At 46.9% G+C, this 13,985-nt stretch overlaps 1 protein-coding gene across 7 annotated transcripts in view; it reads left to right on the top strand.

The window, feature by feature from the left end:
- The window catches only part of ITPR1 (inositol 1,4,5-trisphosphate receptor type 1), a 355,613-nt gene that overhangs the window by 247,573 nt on the left and 94,055 nt on the right, over positions 1–13,985 (top strand). The window lies entirely within an intron of this gene.

Here is a 13,985-nt window from a genome sequence, read left to right as displayed (position 1 = left end):
TTGCTGCCTGTGGGTAGGCAGAGGGTACCTGGCTTGGCAAGCAAAGCCCAGGTAGGATTGGGTCCCTGTTCTCTTCCAACCAGATGCTCGTGGGCCTGGCGGAACCTACACTGCTGACAGCAAGGCCCTTTCTCCTTACCCTTCCGTCCCTGCTCATCCCAACACACACTTTGGAAGCTCATTATTCCACAGTGCACTAAACTGGAGTTTGTGATAATGAGTTAGTCACCTGAGCCAGTGATAAAGTCCAGTGCGCGCTTGAATTGTAACATGGGCCCATGAATCCATGCTGGAATTGCTGTTTGATTTTGTCACATGAGCAGGGCTGCCTCCTGCAGTTCTCCCTTTAGTTAGAGGTTGCCACACCACTGCTATGTTTGAGGTGTCTAGACCCTTGTAGGAGAAGGGAAGCAGCTCGAAACCTGCTTGCCACTGAAACACATGATTTCCTGTGGCTCAGATCAGCAGAATGAAATATTTATTCTGTACATTCTGTATGCATGGAACTTTACTAGGGGCTACAGGGCAATCACTGGCTTCCAGATTTTAGAGCTAGTCTATGAGAATTTTCTCCAGGCATAACCAAGTGTGAAAAATGGGGTCAATGTGGTAAGATTTTCATAAACCAAATGTATTCATTTTGAAGACTTCTGACCTTTTTTCCTGAGATGATGTCCCCTCCAAACTTTTCTTTAAGCTATAGTGAAGCTTTTTTAAGCTACGTTTTAATGAAATGGTGATGATAATAGAGGATAGTTTTTTTAATCATTGCTTTTTCTTTATTAGTCGAATAAGAAGTTGGAAATCTTGTCATTCCCTCACTTCCCTTTTATTTTTTTAAAAAAAAAAAGGCTTTATTATTTGAGAAATCCCAGAACCCCTGAAGCTCAGCCTTTAAGAAGTTGGATACCTAGTAGGATACTTGTACATGCCCATGAGAAACTGTGTCTTGGGAATGAGGTTTAGTGCCATCCAAGAGGTAGAAATGATTATGGGAGTTGTGAGGAAGAAGCAGGGACATCTTCAAGAGGGGGTTGTGAAAGGTTTTATGATGAGGTAGGTGTTGAAGGATGGGTACAGGCATGAAAGGTGGAGAGTGGACCTGGAGATGGACGTGGGAGGGGCAGGTGCTTAGTCATACAGCATGGGAGAGACGGCCCAGAGGTGGGAAAGCAGTAGATATGGTCACAAAACAGAGATTTGGTCCTTTCGACTGAGGAAAGCATGGTGTAGGAGCGGTGAAGACGGACTGATAATGAATGTGGGGTTTGAGGGAGGCAGGGCCCACAAGCAGGCAGTCCCATCACCAGCTAATTGACAGTAATTTAAAGGAGAGCTAGTGAGAGCCTGAACTCAATAGGAATCTATGATGAAAGAGGTTATAGATTGGGAGAGGATGTTGTGTAGGAGAGATGCTGCACATATTCTACATTTTGGTCTGTTTGGTTGCTGCATGACTGTATACATATTTAAAACCCAGAGAACGATCTTGAACTTGATAACTGAACTTAAGGAAGTTACTTAAGTGAATATCCTTGTTCTTAAGAAATGTGCATGGAAGTGTTCTGTGCTTCAAGAGCATGATATATACAACCTATTCTCATATCTTTACAAAACAGATAAATAGATAGGTAGACAGGCAGATGGATAGATGAAATGATACAGCGGACGTGGCAAAATGTTAAAATTGGTGGATCTGAGTATCTGGGGAGGGGGGAAGTACGTTGGCATTCTCTGGGTTTTGTTTCACATTTGTAAATGTCTGGTAAGTTTCAAATTATTAAAAAAAAAAAATAACTCAGCAAGCCACGCCAATGAAATTGGTGCACTATAATATATGTAAAGTTATACTTCAATAAAAGAGGAAAAAATGGGGGATTTTTAGAAATGAGAAATGACAGTGGGGGGCAGATGAGGAGAAAAGGGGCAGGATATTTTGAATGTAGGCTCTCTAACGTCCCAGCCTGGACCCTGTGCATGGAACTGAAGAAACCTAGTGATGTTGGCGACGGATGGCCTGCGGGAGATGAGAGGGTCAGAGGTCCAAGCTGACTCCTAAAGCTTTGAGTCTGCAGGGCTGGACGTGAGAAGACCCCATGTAGGGATAATGGCAGCCATCGAGCCTGCGGAGAACGCCGCCCCCGGGTGCTGAGGCTGGATTGCGAGATGAAGCTTGAAGTTCTGGCCAGGCGGCGGTGTTTTTTTCACAGTGTACTCCTGATGGTGATTGCAAGGCAGGCAGAAGCTGTTTTTCCTGCAAGTTCTTTATCTTGGAAAGTAATTATGAATATTAGTTTCATGTTTTCACACATTTATTACTCATATGCTCAGACTCCAGAAGAAATGCCACAAGGGAGCAATAGCAGTTCAGCCTCTTGGAGTGGAGCCGTTTTCCCTTGAGGGGTCTGGTGCACGGATGGGCCTGGGCTTGGTGCCCCCTCTCCTCACCAGGGTGGCTCTGAGATGTCTCTCTTTCCTTCTGGGACCTTTGAGGCTCTCGGTTTAACTCCCGCTTCTCCTGCAGAGGCCTGTGGTCTTTTCTAGAGGCAACGTGTGAGATCCACCTTGGCCCAGAGCTTCTTTCTCTGGAGGAAACAACATGGAATTGGAGTTACTTCTGAGGCCACTTAAGGACGGGAACCCTGAAGCCTCAGGGGAGAGTGATGAACAGTTTCAGAAAAGCTGGTTCAAAGTAGTAAATGACCAGCTGGAAAGTTGGTCTGGGTTGGGTTGGGTCAGCAGTCGAGGCTGTCAGTGATTGTTGGAAGGCTGTAATCCATTTAAAGGCAGAGTCAGCTCCAGCTGGAACTCACTGCCCATTATCACTTCCTGATGAACGTGAACGTGTTAGGGTTTCAGGAAGGGAAATTGGTCTGTGGTCAGGTGGGCTTTCCTAGATTTATCTCTCTCAATGACAGATGATAGAAAGGGCAACTGCAGGGCAGCGTGCAGGGCTGAATGGTTGCAGGACTATATGTCACCTATCTAAGAATAGGTCTTCATGGGGCCCTCACATTGAATAGCACCTCCTCCCTGTACAATGAACATGCTTCCCGCAGAGAAGGAGAGGGATGAGACCCTGCATTGAATCCAGTTTTGTATGAGATCAGGGAAGTTACTGCTGGGTTTCTGTTCCCGTGTCTGTCAAGCGGGGACCATAAATGGGCTTCTGGATCACTTGCAGGTTTGAATCAGGACATTTCAGCCAGCAGTAGATACTTTCCCAGGGATTCTTAGAAACCAGTGGTGAAGGTCTGCTGGTTCCATTTCTGACATCTTCCCTGGCTTGTGAAAGTAATTATTAAAAATAATGGTGATTAGATAAACAAAATATGTATATCCATACAATGGAGTGCTACTCAGCACTAAAAAGGGACAAGCTGCTGATAAATGAGATAACTTTAGAGGCAGCTCAGTGGCATCATGCTGAGTGAAAGAAGCCAGTGTCAAAAGGTTACATACTGTATGCTTCCATTTGTAGGGTGGTTCCAAAAGTACGAGTGAATGGTGTGGCCAACAGACTAGTGGTTGCCAGGGGCTGGGAGTGGGGGAGGAAATGGACTCTAAAAGGTTAGCGTGAGGGAATATTTTGGGTGGTGGAACTCTTATGTACCCTGGTTGTGGTGGTAGTTACGTGACTCTGTACACGCGTGAAAATTCATAGACCTGCACACAAAAGGAAGTCAGTCTTACAGTTTGATTCTTTTAAAATTAAAAAAAAAAGGATAACCACTGTTTATTTGGGTTTTTGTGTGCCAAGAACTGTGCTTGGACACTGTGCATGCATCATCTCACTTAATCCTCTCAGCATCCCTGTGGGGTAGCACCTGATTATCTCTTTCTACAGATGAGGAAACGGAAACACAGAAAGGTGAAGGGCACTTGCCCCAAATCACATAAGTGATAAGTCGCAGAGCCAAGATTTGAACCGTAACAGCCTGGCTCACAAAACTCTTTCTCGCTCTTAACAGCTTCACTCTTTGGGATGATGGTAAAGATCTGAGGAAGAAAGGCAGGTGCTTTGTGAGGGAAAACAGCTTGACCCTTCTTACAGGGCAAATCCGTGCCTGGTCTCCAAAGACAGAGGCACAGCGGGTGAGGGCTGGCTACTGATTGCAGAGCTCAGTAGAGAAGGAAAATGCAGTCGATACCTACTTTCTGTTTGCTCGGTGACTTAGTGTTTCTGAAGCCCTTTCACTCAGGTTGTTGCACTTGTGGCTTCCTGGCTCTGTAAAGAATGCTGAGTGTGTACTTACCCCAGGGTAGAGGTGAGGGGAACAGAAGCCCATGGACTTTGTGACTTAGATCCCCCAAACTAGACAGATCCCCCAAACCCCTGCTAAAGACTGTGTCTCCAGTTCCCCCTGTTTTAGTTAGCTATTGCTGTGTTACAGACCACTTCTTCACTGGAGGGCCTAACTCACCAGCCACTTTGATATCTGGCACAACCCCGTGGCCTCCATTGGGTGGTTCTCTCCTCCGTGGGACATGGTGAGCTGGTGGTCGTTGGGGCTTGATCGGGCTGGGATGGCTGGAGGGCCTACATCGGTGGCTGTGGCAGTAGGTGTGGCTGTCTGCTGGGAGCTCAGTGGAGACTTTCTCCGGCAGCGCGTCACTTCTCTTCACATGGTCTCCTCACGTGGCTTGGGCCTCTTATGTCATGGGGCCTGGGTTCCCAGAAGGAGCATTTCAAGAAGCAGTAAGCGGAGCCACCAGTCCTTTTAAGGCCTGGGCTTAGAATTCCTAGAACACCACTTGTGCCACATTCTGTTAGTCAAAGCCGCTCACGAGGTCAGCCCAGTCTCAAAGGAAGGGAAAAGAGCTCCACCCTCTTGCTGTGAGGAGGTTCATGTGTGCAACAGGAGAGAGGGAATTGTTAGGAGCTCCCTTTGGAGAGTAGCTCCCACCCCTCCTCCTTTAGAATTGATGAGTCCCTCTTGTGGGTCAGTCAAGCCCCTGGGCTTGGTGCCTGAGTGCAGAAAGGGGGTCCCCATTGTCTCTGCAGTCGAGGAGTTCAGCTCTCCCTGGAAGTTCAATCCTCTCTTTCTAGAAGTGTTGACTCGGGTCCTTCCCCTTTTGGGTGATATGTAAAAATTTAATCCCATCTTGACGATAAGGTCACTGGGGCCGATAACCCTCCAGAAGTTCTAGATTTCATAACCCAGACCCTGGAGGATTCACATTATGGGAACCCAAAAACGATGACATGCAGTGTTTGCTGGGAGCCTTCATGGAGAGAGTTGGCTCAGTTATTCTGAAAGAACATCATCCATCACATCAACACTGAAGGCCCTCAGATGCCTGGAAGCTGAATACAGGGTATTTTCCAGCCTGGCACAGTGGGCTTCTAGGGACTGTGACACCAGGCCTTCCAGCATCCTTGTCCCTGCCCTGGCTTCTCTGGTGGTAGTGACATCTGAGCATGGGGATCACCACCAAAATGTCTCCTACCTGGGTGCTGACAGAGCAGCTAAGACTTCGTGCCTTCGCATGGCATCCTCTGCTTGTGAGAACCAGGACATGGTGCCACAGACCTTGGTTTCTCCAGAAATGGGACCCATCATCAAACCATGGAATCAAGCTTCTCTTCAACTCCTGCTTTCTTTCTCTCCACCCCGGCCCTACCACCTTCCTGCCAGCCCCCAGAAAAAAATTTTCCTTTCCGCTTAATGTTTTGTAGCAACTGGGAAACTATAAAATAAGCATTTGCTTGTGAATTAATTTTTGGCAGACATAGGGCTCTGCCATGCTCATGGCACTTTCATATCCGTCCTCTGAGTCCTTGCCAATTTCTGTATTCCTTCCTCCTAAGATGTTCCCACCAGCACCCTGGGGAAGTTCCCACCACTTCCTCTTCCCTCTAGGAGGGCAAAAGCTAGGTTGTCCTTACCTGGAAAAGAGAAGTAGGGCAGATCTTTGAACATCCCAGCTTTTTTTTTTTTTTTTTTTTTTAAAGCAAATACAGATGTATTGGGATATCTGTGCTGACGTGACCATAAAAAAAATCTGATAGCAAATTAAGGGGGTGGATATATTTTTTAAAAAATTTTTTTGGATGAATTCCTTCTGGTTGCAGAAGCATGGTGAATTTTATGTATCAAATAGCTCAGAGCTGCCCACGGCTATTGCTACGCCAAGGTCTGGGCTACAGGCACACCCAAAAAGGGTTTTATTTTCTGCACGTACGCAGCTGGAGATGGAAAGTGTGAGAAATGCTCCGTCAGAGGAACTGGCATACACGTTTGGCTGTGGGAGAGATCCCTGGGTCATGGGCCTCTCCACCCCCCTGCTCTCTTATTTCTCTAGGTTGGCATTAGAGATCAGCCTGAGAGCCAATATTAGATGTGAAATCTCCCGCCCTCTCCAGAAGAAGCCACCGCAGAGCAGGCTGTGGAAGGGACACATTGATTTGGGAACCTCTGACCCCAATTAGCAGAGAGAGACACGCAGAAAGGGTGATTTGATTTCCCTTGGCTGGAAACGGAAGGGCAGTTGGTGAGGGGCATGCGCCTGGGTTGACAGGAGGAGGAGGAGAGAGGGGTTTGAGTGAGTTACGTAAATGGGTGTTGTTTTTGGCAGGGACAGCAGAAATGAGTCACTTCTGAGTGGTGTTTTCTAACCTCAGGTTGTATCCATGTGGGAAATGAGTTTAGCCTGCAGTGAAGTCAGAGGACTGTTTTCTCCTTGGTGTGCAGAGGTTTGGGGAGCCCCTGGCATTAGACTAAGGAGGAGGCTGCTGGCCTGCCCTCAGCAGGCCTCTCTGAGCAGGGAAGCCCGGGGAGGGAGACAGGGTGGGAGCCCACTGGGCAGTTGCCTTCCTGAGCGAGTTGGTGGCACAAAGCCCCACGATTTAGAGACAGAATGCCTAGAAAAGGGGCCTCTCATTTAAAAATCCTAGCCCTTGAGCTGAGTGACCTGGGGCTGGTCTTGGGACATCTCTGAAACTCAGTTCCGTCATCTGTAAAATGAAAGTTAAAAGAAGATAAAAAAACACAGTACCTTCCTGTGGGGTTGTTGAGAGGATTAGACAAAGTAATAGGTATACCTGCCCGTTCAGTCCACACTGCGGAAACACGAGCTGCAGTAGTGGGACTGACCCTGGGGGACGAGAAGACCCAGGCCTGGGCTCCACTTCCCCCGCCTCCCCACGCAGGGGCCTGAGGCAAAACCCTCCGCAGGCCTCCCTGTTTCCCCATCTGTGCAGCGGGTGGGGACAGCTCCCAGCTCCCAGGGCTCCTGGGACAGCGAAATGAGTCCGCCAGTGGGGAGTGCTTATCGGTGCAGCGTCTGGCACATGCAGAGATCCCAGCATGTGGTGGCGATTATTTTTATTAATTATTTTTAAATGTGCTGTTTAGAAACAGGCTTCAGTTGATGACATTTGTTTTCTGTCAAAAATCCGACTCCTAACGTTTTGCTTTTATGTAGTGGTCGGTGATCCAGCAGGCCCATGGGGTGTGCTGTTTTCTGTTGGTTTACGCTCACATTTTCCAAAGTCCCTCTCATTGCTTTATGTACTTGAGATGGTGTTGGAGGTCGAGAAAGTGGGGAAATTTCAGTGCTTTGGGACCCTGGTTACTTACACTGACTGACATTATGGATGGAGCAGAAAACAAAAGGTCATTCAGTCACTTTGTGGTTTTACCTGTTCCCTGACCCATGCCTTTTTCTTTCCTTTTCTTTCATTTCTCTCTTTCTTTTTAAATACTTCCTTTAAGTTGTGCATCTTCCCCTTCATCCCTATTCCCAGGCAGCAGGAGTGTCATTTAACAAAGATCTTTTAGGATTATTGGTCTAAATCCATGTCCTGAGTTGGAAAGTCTCAGAAGTGGTTATTGTCCTTGGGAATATAAGACTTTTACTCAAGTGGACTCTTCTGCTAAGGAAAATAACAGCACACGTAGCTATATCCTGTTGTCATTGGTGCCACTCTCTTAAGTGATAGTGCAGCTCAGGACAGAAAATTGATGCAAAAATTGTCAGCACACTCCTCGTGCTTCTGATTATAAGAAGCATGGTCTGGTTGAGATGGTCTGCAGGCAAGTGTGTGCTCTAGCTCAGACTTCTAAAGGAACGAGATCCAGTATTCTTGTTTATCTTTCCTGAGTGGCAAAGCCAACATTTGATGGGTTGGTTCCATAAACCTGCTCTTCTGGCCTTCAGTGAGAGGACAGCACTACAGGGGCGGTGGAGGAGGGGAGGATAAGGTGGGAAGTGAGAAGAGTTTTGGAAGAAGAATGGTAATCTCTTTCCCACCAAACCCATAATCAGGAATTAGTTTTAACAGTAGATGTCTTCAATAGAAACCTCAGCTTTCAACAGTCTCCAAAATTTGACTAAAGATCAGAGCAAAACATCACAGAAGACTTGAAAGCAGTTGTAATTTGAACCATAATTTCATTTTATCCTATTGAATTCACGAGGCCAGATTTTTCTGGTTTCTTTTAGCCAGGGCTCTTCCTAGCTTTCTTTAATGACTGAGTATGGAATACCTCTTACCCTAGCCCCGAATTCTACTCTGTTGACCTGTGATGTGTTAGTTCATGGGTCGGCAAACTATGGCTCATGGGCCAAATCCAGCAGGCCCCCTGCTTTCATAAATACAGTTTTATTGGAGCACGGCCGTGCTGTTCCTTTACGACGCTGCAGAGCAGAGGGGAGTAGTTGTGACAGAGACCTTATGGTGCTCCGAGCCCAAAATATTTCCATTTGACCCTTTACAGAAAGTGTGCTGCTCCTGGGCTTGCCTTAATCTTGACTATCTAGTTATTAAGCTGCTTTTTAAGGGGAGGAATCATGACTTTTCTCATCCATCCATCCATCCATCCATTCCATGTTCTTCATCCCCTGGTGGCAATTGCAAGGTTTTGGTAAACATGCATCAGATGAGCAATGAACTGAAGTTATTGAATATACTAAGTTTCAAGATACCTGGGCCACTTCCTCAGCTAATAACTGGGAATTCTGGGGAAGAAACATCTCTTCTTTTCTCTCCTTTTTGGGTAGGTGGAGTGCTTTTTACTTTTTAACTGTTTCCCTCCCAGAGATGCTCTCGCCTTTCCCATTACTGTCCCATTACCAGAATGTAATCCATCACCCCCATTTCCTACCTCTCCATGCAGATATGGAAGGCAGAGGAATGTCAATCGTCCTGTGAGGATTTCTGTAGGTGGCTCAAGAGTCTAGACACCTGAAACACCAAATTTTTGACCTGCAATCACCTCTCAGTCCTACCCAAGAGTATCACATTTTCCACCTTAGTCATTTCCATAATGGCCTAAACCTGTGCTGTTTCTGTGCCTGCTACAGATGTAAACTCAGGGACTCCTCCAGGCATATAGTTAACCGTAAAATATCTGAAATATTGGAGCTTTGTCTCCAGCCTGTTTGTTGTCTTTTTCCACACACTCCCTGGGTGAGCTCATCTGCTCCCATTGCTTCCAGCTGCCATTTACGCCAATAGCTCCCAAAGGCAGAGCTCCTGCCCCTACCTCGCTGCTGACTTCTGGATTCCTGTTCAGATCCTTGCTGGGCATCTCCACCTATGATATCTCCAACTTAGCCTGATTCCAATCATGCATATCTCCCTTCCTCTTCTGTCCCATATTTCTGTCAGTGGACTCGCCATTCTCCCGGCCACCCAAGCTGGAGACCTTGAAGTTATTAGACTCCTCTTGCTTGTCACCAGTAACTAACCCTGTGCCGGTTTTCCTTGCTGGTAGTTTAATAGCTGGCATTTGCCTAGGACTTCTGATGAGCACGACACTATTCCCAGAGCTTAGCTTCTGTTACTTCCTCTGGACATCTACAGATGGCATCGTGGGGTTGAATAGGCCTGGAGTCACCCAGCTGGAAAGGGAGGAGCTGGGTTTGACCCCAGGTGTCCTGGCTTCAGGGTTCCTGATCTAGCCTTCATGCTCCACTGCCTCCTGACTTGGCCTTGGATCTTTACCTCCTCTTGCCTGGTGAGCCAAGGGCCTGTTCAACAGCCTCCCTGCCTCTGGGCATTTCTCTCTTGCACAGTGTCAGTCATGTTCCTGAGAGGGAAGCCTGTCTGACAGCCTTCCCTGGAGGATGACTTTGTTGTGTGACCTGGCCCCACCTGATTTTCCACTCTCCACCCGCTTCCATTGTCCTAGAGCTGCCCCCTTCCTCTGCCAGGCCCTGGCCGAGCCCTGTACTCAGAGGCCGCTTTGTGTGTGGAACGTGCCCTCTGTCCCTTTACCTGGCATGCTCCCCAAGCCCTGGTTTGAGTGTCTTCTGCTCTGGAGGCGGAGGTGGGGGTCTCTGCCCGTGGGCAGAGCTTTGTTTTACTGTAGCAATTGCTATACGTGTGAAGTGATAATTGATTGAAACATCCCAGGGGGCAGAGACCAAGTCTGACTTCACCCCTGGGGAGGTATCTTCAGTGAATCAGTGTGGCTGATCCTACTCTGTAGCGTTATTCTGGGAATTAAATAAGATGACACCTGGAAAGCACTCAGCAGTGTGGGTGGCACGTGGAAATTGTTCATAAGTAGCAGCCCTAGTTATTTGTTGGCTGTGTATTCCCTCCTGCCCCACCCACCCAAGGGAGCAGCCTCTCCAGAGTCAGTGCAGCAGCTTACTCCCCAGCACCTGGACCAAGGTGGACCCTTAGTAAACGGTGGCCAAATTGATAGAAATTTTTATCCCCTGTGGCCACCGTGTTACCTTAGCTTTAGTATCCTTTCTGAATATAAAACATGAGGATGCAAAATGTGGAAATGTCTTATTAATGATTGTTACGGTTTTAGAAGGGCACCTGCCTTAGGAGTGGGAGGGAGTGAAGCTTATTTAAGTCCAAGAAAAGCACACAAGTGCAATTTGGACAAATGTCCTTGTAATGCCATTGTTGGGTTGGACTAGAAACACTTAATGTCTTTATTTCCTCTTCTTCTCAATAATAACGATGGATTATAGTAATAACAGTAAAACTAATGAGTCCCTAAAAATCTGAGTGCTCATGTGCCAGGACCTGTGCTCAGTGCTTTCTATGTGCGATCTCATTTACCTGTGTGGTACAGACTTGTGTAATTCCCCTGTTGTGCTGATGAAGAAATAGAAGACCAGAGATGTCAAGCTACTTGCCTAGGGTCACAGAGCTAGCAGGAAGCTGTGCCAGGATTTTGTTTCCTGCCAGAACACAAGCTCTTAGCCTCTCTACAGTGCTGCCTCCTTGCCTGAGAGGCCTCCATCAATTTCCCTGGCATAGATACTGCCCACACCCCCTTCTTTGGGGACTGAAAATGGGTCTCACATCCTTTTCAAGGCCCTCAACTCTGTTTGTTGGGCAAATTGAACTGTGTGGCATCACTCTTTTTTGTTCTTTTTGTTTACCCTCAACAAAGGGCACTCTGCCTTCTTGACACATCAGAAGACAGTTTGCTTGGTAAGTATATTTGCTTTGGTTAAAAAAACTCAGCCCGTGAATGACAGAGGAGGAAGCTGTGAAAGACTTTTCCTTTTAGACTTGGCATGTCTTTTGCCAAATAAAAGTTGTGTGTGCCAGACACGCTGCTTCACCTCTAGCAAGGTCCAGTTTTCCAGGTCTATGAAAGTTAATGACACGGAAAGTCTCTTACATAACTTCCTCTCCGTGGAGACTGAGGGCAGCTCATTTATTAGGACTCTTATGAAAAGTTAGATTTTAACTTTTTTTTTGTTTTTTCCTTGCATCAAGAGAAGCATATGCTCTTTGGCATAATGTGAAGTTTATTAGATCTCAGTTTTTGCCCTCTTTGCACAAAGAAGCTAAATGCATTGGACCCTCCCCATATGCTTTTGGAAGAACATTCATGTTTTGGGAAAGGAAAAGGAAAGGCCTTGCCTTTTTAAAGTGCCCACTCTAGGGAGGTACTGTACACAGTCCTTTATGTACTTTATCTGGGCTACATGGGGGAGTCCCCATTACAGATGAGGAAACTGAGTCTCAGAACAGCCAAGTGTCTTAGCCAGAGTTGCCAGTTGCAGAGCTGGGATTTAAGCATACGTCTGTCTTCCTCATAGATCTCTCCAGTTTCCACCATGCTAGGCAGCCTTTGAGTTGCATGGGTCTGATGCCATTCAAGGCTTCTTTCTCATGCACTTTGGCACTGTGCACACTAGTGTGCAATGTCTGTATTGTTGGGCTGAGGGCACGATGCCCTGGATGTCTGATCGGAGAAGTAAGGAGTCACTGCTTGGTCATCTGAGTTCTAAAGGCAGACTTATAAACTCATGTAATGGGAACATGTTCAGTTTTATAATAACAAGTGAGCGTTTCCTTAGTTCCTGCTGGTATGAGTAGCATACTTTTTATGAGTAGCTTCCTCTGCTCAGATGTGAATTTGTCCCTGACATCAGAAAGTCTCCTGACCAACTAATTTTCTTCGGGTTTCCTAAAATTCCCATTGGGGAGCGAGCTAGGATGCACTGCAGATGGCTGTTGAAACCCCTCTACTACTTCCAATTAGTGGATGCATGTGTGAGCTGTGTGTATGGCTTATATTTACAAGAGGAAGTATCCCGTTTAATTTTATTTTCACACCGAAAGCCCAAGTGTTAAGAGAACATGGTGTTTCAGCACTCCCTCGGTTATCAGCTGCAGAGCGGAGGTTGTATATTGTCACATACAGTTTTCTGAGTATATTTCTACACTTGTTACCTGGCAACATTGCTGCGTCGAGACATGAATGTTTATTGGTCCCTGGCAGAGCCCCACTGTTCACATTGTAGAAGGTAGATCTTGTCTGCCTCGGCAGGAACTTATGAACGGAGGAGGCACGAGGCTCCTGGGGCTCAGTTGGAGAGGGGATGATGTGCCCTGACTGAGGACCTGGAATTTGGCAGGGAAGGGGACCTTTGTCCTGTCCCCGCAGCAGGCGCCGTAGATTCCGGGCCTCGGTCCTCATATGTCAGACGAGGCATTTGTAATCGTGAACATTTCTTAAAGTAAAAACAAAACAACAAATTCTCACTCTGGTCATCTCACTTTTAATGGTAACTCACTAATATGTGCGGAGTCTTCTCAATTGCTAAGGCTTCCCACCCAAGTCCCTGACTGAATGTATGCATTATGTGCAGTTCTGATGACAAAGCAAATCCCCCTTGAGGGCGACAGCCCCAGCATCCTTGGCTGGGGTCACCCCTGAGCTGAGGGTGTATTTTATGAAGCTGATTTGATGTGTTAAAAGCATTGTCTACAGAAGTTGAATGCTTCATGTTCAGCAGGGCATACATGCCCTCTCCAGGTCATCCTAGGCCCCCACCGGTCCCTGCTTGACTCACCCCTTTGAAGACATCTGCCTGGGAGACCCTTGCATGGTAGGTGAGAAAGCTCTCTTGGCTGAAGCCACAGGCTCCGAGACATAGGAAAAGCTTACTGAGACCCAGGGCATTGAATTCTCCAACACCTGTAATGTTTCTTGAAGAAAGGTCAAGAGAGAAAAGTTCCCATGGAAACAGTTTTGGAAAGAGTTATTCAGCATCAACAGGTTAGACAATCAGAGAAGTGGGGCCGGGCAGCATTAGCTATAGGCACCCACTCCTTTAAAGCAACCCAAGTGAGAGTCTCTTCAGAAGCAGGAGACACTGGGGGGTCTTGCTGGGGTTGCGGGGGACTGGGGATTGTGGATTTCGAGGGCCTTGATTTCCCCTGCATCACTGCTTGGCGTGAGCATCTCTGAACTGGAGACCTTTTCGCTCACTCAAATCTTACCATCTTGCCTATTAGGGAAGAAACAGAACAATGGATCATACCTGGAGGTATTTAGAAAACATCATTCAGCCTTAAATATATGTCTATTTTGAAGTGCTCTGACCTCCTTCAGAAAATCAACATGCCATTTAATGGTCCTTCTCTGTTAAGTGTTAATATTATTCCTGGCATCTTTGGGAAATGTTCTAACAGGAAGCTACAAAATTCCTTCACTGTTTTTTTTTTTGGGGGGGGGGGGTAGTGTTTGTTTAATAGCTAGTGGATTTTT

This window comes from Tamandua tetradactyla, chromosome 9 (assembly GCF_023851605.1).
Source record: "Tamandua tetradactyla isolate mTamTet1 chromosome 9, mTamTet1.pri, whole genome shotgun sequence".
In the NCBI taxonomy this organism is placed as follows: Eukaryota; Metazoa; Chordata; class Mammalia; order Pilosa; family Myrmecophagidae; genus Tamandua; species Tamandua tetradactyla.
This window is presented reverse-complemented; position numbering and strand designations above follow the sequence as displayed.